The following is a 5,538-nucleotide window of genomic DNA, read 5'->3' as shown; positions in this document are numbered from 1 at the left end:
GGATAGGCACCTGGCTGGGGTCTTATGACCCCTCCCACCCCCAGTGCTCATTCCTGCCCATGGCAGGGGGGCGGACTCGATGATCTGTCTAGGTCCCTTTTGACTCATTGATTCCAAGATTCTTAGTACCTTGTCTATGCAGTGACTGTAAGAGCCAGGAATACAACACAGACCTCCTGATTCCAGTGTCTGGCTACCAGATCATGCAACTGTTCAAGGCCATAACAATTTTCATACCTCAAACTGCATGATTATTGTTATAGAGTACACTATTTCCGATATTTTTTTGTGAATGCCTCCTCCTAAATATGCCACAACCAAACAGTAATTAAAAGGAGCACAAATTGATATGTGCCAAAAAAATATTGCAGGGATAACTTACATCCAAATGGGCAGATAATAAGCTTGTCACCATAGTAATCTCAGGATCAAACAAAATCTTTCCCATCCAAAGCCATGAAGAATAACGAGGCTTATAAGAAGCCCCATCTGCACAATGGAAAAGAGAAAATGGAGTTAAATCACGCTCTGTCTGCATAGTAGAACAGTCTGTTATCATAACAGTTTCATCAAATACAAGACTCAAAACTGGAGAGCATTTGTGATGGTGTGAAATAATAAATAAGTTGGGAGTAGAAGCAGATTCTAAAGAAGACAAATCCTGGTGTACATAGTGACTACAAATTGGAACTGGAAAAGAAAACGAACAGGAGAAAAGCAGAAGCAAATGGCAGCAACAAATTGCTGCAAATGCTGGAAACTAACTTCAAAGCAATTACAGAAATAAATTAAGTGACTGTCAACATTCATCTCAATGGACTGAGAGCATTTCCCGAAAAGCAGAGATGGCTAAAATACCTACTTTCATTTCAGAAACCAGCAAACCCAAACCTTTACTTTGAACAATATCAACTAAAATACCTATATTTTTATTTAATGATTTGTATCAGTGAGAACTAGCGTGCCAATATAAGTAAACTTGTTTAGGCCTACAGAGATGGAACTTTATATGCTCAATTCACTTGCATTAGCTGCTTTTCAGTAGGACCCTAATCTTTTTCTTGTTAACGAGGTTGACTAAGGCACAAGGATACAAGCAAGTTGTCCAGAGTTGCATGCACAAGGCTTAGAATCTAGGATCCTCCTAGCTGCCAGGCATCTCCTGTCACATCTGGGTGCCCAGACTTCATCCAACTATGAGCAACATTGGCAACTTGTCAGAACTCAGAAAGCCATGCCTATGGCATGGAGCCAACTGTAGCCTGTATATTTTACATATTTTATTTGCTGTCTTTGAATGACTGAATGGGATTTTTGGTCGTCACAGACTACATCTCTTTATTAAAGTCAAAGGAATCCCAGAAAACTTGATGGTGGACCGTTAGCACTGTTGTGAAACTTTGGATTTCTCATCTTTATTCTTCCACTTCAGAGAATATAGACAGATGTAACAATATCCAAGGATACCAATATATGCTCTTCTAATGCAATTTACAGCATTTCCGGGGTGGATCCAGGATCTGGCAAAGGGAATGGAGCTGGAGGAGTAGCTATACTCCTCATTCCCAACCTCCTCACCCTGCCCCTGATCCCCACTTACTGGCTGGGCAGGCAGGCCCTTACTTTCTGCTCCTGCAGCACCATCTAAGTCCCAAGGAAGTTAACATTCCTCCCCTCCTTTCCCCTCTGTGCTCAGAGGCACATCTTCTACCCTTCCCTCTCCACACCTTCTCTTCCCATTCCCCCATTCTCCTGCCTGCTGCTGCTAGGTGCTGTCCTGGGAATGAGATGAGCTCCTGCCCACTCCAGCTGGGCTGTGCAGCCAGGGCTGGATTAACCCTTTACTGAGCCCTAAGCAAACAAACTTGTGAGCCCCTATCTTTTTTCACTCAATAATTATAATATGTAAAATAAGTACAACTGGGTCCTTCTTCACTTATGGTCCTAGGCATGAGTCTAGTTTACCTATGTATTAATATGGCCCTGTGTGCAAGGGCTGTGCTCACCAGGGACTGTGGTAGGAGTGCCCAGGGGCCGTTTTCCTCCTCTTTGCACCTGCTCCTGGACTGGCAGGGAGCTTGTAGGGAAGGGGAATGTACCTGCCCACTGCTGCCACTGTTACAATCCTGGGGTGAGTACAGCCCCCATGCAACCCAGTTGGAGTGGGAAGGAGCTCCTCCCCACCTCCTCAAGCAGCAGGCTAGGAGGATGGAGTGGGAGCAGCCTTTGAACACAGAGGGGAAGGGAGGGAATGAAACACTTACCTTCTTTGAGACTTAAATCCCTGGCTGCTGCTTCAGCAGCGTGGTCAGAAAAGGAGGTGCAGGCCCCTGGGTACTACTGCATGATTCTATAGTGATACAAGAAGCCAAAATGCCTCAACTTTTCATTCATTATCAAAGCTAGGACAGTTCAGCTAACTTCTCTCACTACAGACAGACAGCTAACTTCTGTCACTAGTGACAGACATGGGGGACAAAGCTGAGATATTCAATGAATTTTTTGCCTCACTGTTCCTGAACAGGGGTCAAGGTAAATCTCCTAATGGTTTCTTAGGTGGGCATCAGAGGGACACTAGCCCACTAAATGTCATAGTTTCATAGTTTCTAGGGTCAGAAGGGACCTGAGTAGATCATCTAGTCTGACCAGCTGCCATGCCAGGAAAGATTACTGGGGTCAAACGACCCCAGCAAGGTGTTCATCTAACCTCCTCTTAAAAGACCCCTAGGGTAGGGGCCAGCACCACTTCTCTTGGAAGTTGGTTCCAGACCCTAGCTGCCCTGACCGTGAAGTAGCGCCTCCTGGTGTCTAATCTGAATCTACCCTCTGCCAGCTTGTGACCATTATTCCTGGTCACTCCTGGCAGTGCTTGGGGGAACAGGGACTTCTCCAGTGCCTGCTGATCCCCCCTGACTAGTTTGTAACAGGCCACTAGATCCCCTGTCAGCCTTCTCTTCTGGAGGCTGAACAGGTTCAGGTCCTGTAGCCTCTCCTCATAAGGTCTGCCCTGCTGCCCCCTGATCATATGAGTGTCCTGCCTCTGGACCCTCTGCATGTTGTCCACATCCCTCCTGAAGTGCGGCGCCCAGAACTGGGCGCAGTACTCCAGCTGCGGCCTGGCCAGTGCCGCATAGAGGGGGAGTATCACCTCCTTGGACCTGCCCGAGATGCATCTGTGGATGCATGACGAGGTATGGTTGGCTGATACTGACTTGGTGCAGAGTCACTTGAATGGACTGGAGGTGTTCAGGTTGGCAGGCCTGGATGAGCTTTATCTGAGAGTACTGAAGGAATTGGCCGGTGTCATTGCAGAACCACTGGCACGGCTGTTTGAGTGCTTGTGGCACTTGGGTTGTGTCCCAGAGGACTGGAAAAGGGCCAGTGTGGTCCCTATTTTCAAGAAAAGGAAGGATGATCCAAGTAATTATAGGCCAGTCAGTCTTACCTCCATCCTTGGAAAGGTCTTTGAAAAGATTATGACGGATCATATTTGTGGGAGTCCAGCAGGAAAAATAATGCAGCAGGGAAACCAGCATGGCTTTGTAGCAGGTAGATCATACTTAACCAATCTGGTTTCATTTTATGACGGTCAAAAATGCTTAGTTGCAGGTGTAGAGGTGGATGTTGTTTTCATGGATTTTAGCAAGGCCTTTGATACAGTATTTCATCTCATTCTCACAAATAAATTAAGAGGCTCTGACATAGATGTTTACATGGTCCAGTGGGTGGCAAATTGGCTTAGTGGTCACACCCAAAGAGTGGTAGTAGGTGGGTCGACATTGACTTGGAAGGATGTGGGTAGTGGGGTTTGGTCCTTGGACTTGTACTCTTCAATATCTTCATCAGTGACTTGGATGTGGGTGTGAAGTGTACTCTGTCCAAGTTTGCAGATGGTACAACATTGTGGGGTGAAGGGCACACTCTGGAGGGTAGGGAACGATTGCAGGCAGACCTGGACATGTTAGAAAAGTGGGCAGTACACAATAGGACAAGTGCAGAGTGCTGCACCGAGGGCAGAAAACTATCCAGCACATCTACTGACTGGGAAGTGACTCTCTCAGCAGCACAGAAGTGGAAAGGGATCTCGGAGTCATAGTGGACTCCAAGATGAACATATCACCAGTATGACAAAATCATCAGCAAAGCTAACTGCAGCAGGTGCATGATTAGCGGATGCATGACAAACAGAACCAAGGAGGTGATACTTCTACTCTATGTGTTACTGGTCAGACCACAGTTGGAGTACTGCATCCAGTTTTGGGCACCGTACTTCAAGAAGGATGTTGATAGACTTGAGAGGGTCCAGAGGAGAGCCACTTGTATGGTTAGGGGCTTACAGGGCAAGCCCTATGAGGAGAGACTGAGGGACCTGGACCTCTTCAGCCTCCACAAGAGAAGGCTGAGAGGTGATCTTGTGGCTGCCTACAGATTCATTAGGGGGACACAGCAAGGGATTGGAGATGCTCTGTTCACCAGGGTGCCTCTTGGGGTAACAAGGAAAAACAGCCACAAACTGACAGAGAGGAGATTTAAGCTAGGTATCAGGAAAAGCTTTTTCATGGTAAGGGTGGCCAAAATTTGGAATGGGCTTCCAAGGGAGGTGGTGCTCTCTCCTACTTTGGGGGTCTTTAAGAGAAGGCTGGATAGGCATCTGGCTGGGGTCATTTCACACCAGCACTCTTTCCTGTCTAGGAAACAGATCAGACTCGATGATCTGTTGAGGTCCCTTCTGAACCTAGCATCTATCAATCTACAGGATCATGCAAATCTAACAGATCCTAAGGGCTTATTTATACCTCCAGGCAGCAGCTCCCCCTCCCCTTTTAAAGCAACTAAAAAGTATTTTTTTTGTCTGTGACCTTAGAATCTGGGTGTGGAAATGCTATAGCAATTGATGCTTAGGAGCAAATACATTATTATGGTGCAATTATAGATGGCATATATATATGATAATGCCGCAAAGGGGTAGGGAGATAACCAGTATCACCTGAAGTCAGCTGCACCTCAAATGTCTGTCATCTGTGCAAAAGCAACAGAATATAATGCTAGAGATCTTGGGATCTCAAGCTGCCTTGTCAGACTGGCATTTCTTCCTGGTCTTGCATCAGTGAAGTACTGGTAACATGAAAAAAGCCTTTGTTTTTTTATTTTTAACTGCACTTCCTTTTAGAACTTAATCCAATGGAGTTAGTTTCATTTGCTGCCAAGGTGGTCAAGGGCCTGAAGGCCCACCGCACCAAGGCCCCTCCCTCGCTGGAGCTTAGCAACAGGTTCGCACCTCTTGCAGACCCAACAGAGCCTGCTCAGTTGCCAGCTCCCACAGGCAACCTCAGCTACTGCCCCCGCTCTCCCCAAGTCAAAGCGAGAGGTGTTTGTTGTGGGAGACTCCATCCTGTGGGGCACTGAGGGGGCAATCTGCCGCCCCGACCCCTTATCCCGGGAAGTCTGCTGCTTCCCGGAGGCCCGCATCCGAGACATTGCGGAGAGGATCCCGCAGCTCCTCCGGCCCACAGACCACTATCCCATGCTCCTTATTCA

The sequence above is a fragment of the Crocodylus porosus genome, unplaced genomic scaffold (assembly GCF_001723895.1).
Source record: "Crocodylus porosus isolate Cpor-Errol unplaced genomic scaffold, CroPor_comp1, whole genome shotgun sequence".
Lineage (NCBI taxonomy): Eukaryota > Metazoa > Chordata > Crocodylia > Crocodylidae > Crocodylus > Crocodylus porosus.
The sequence above is the reverse complement of the archived record's forward strand: the minus strand, read 5'-3'. Positions refer to the sequence as shown.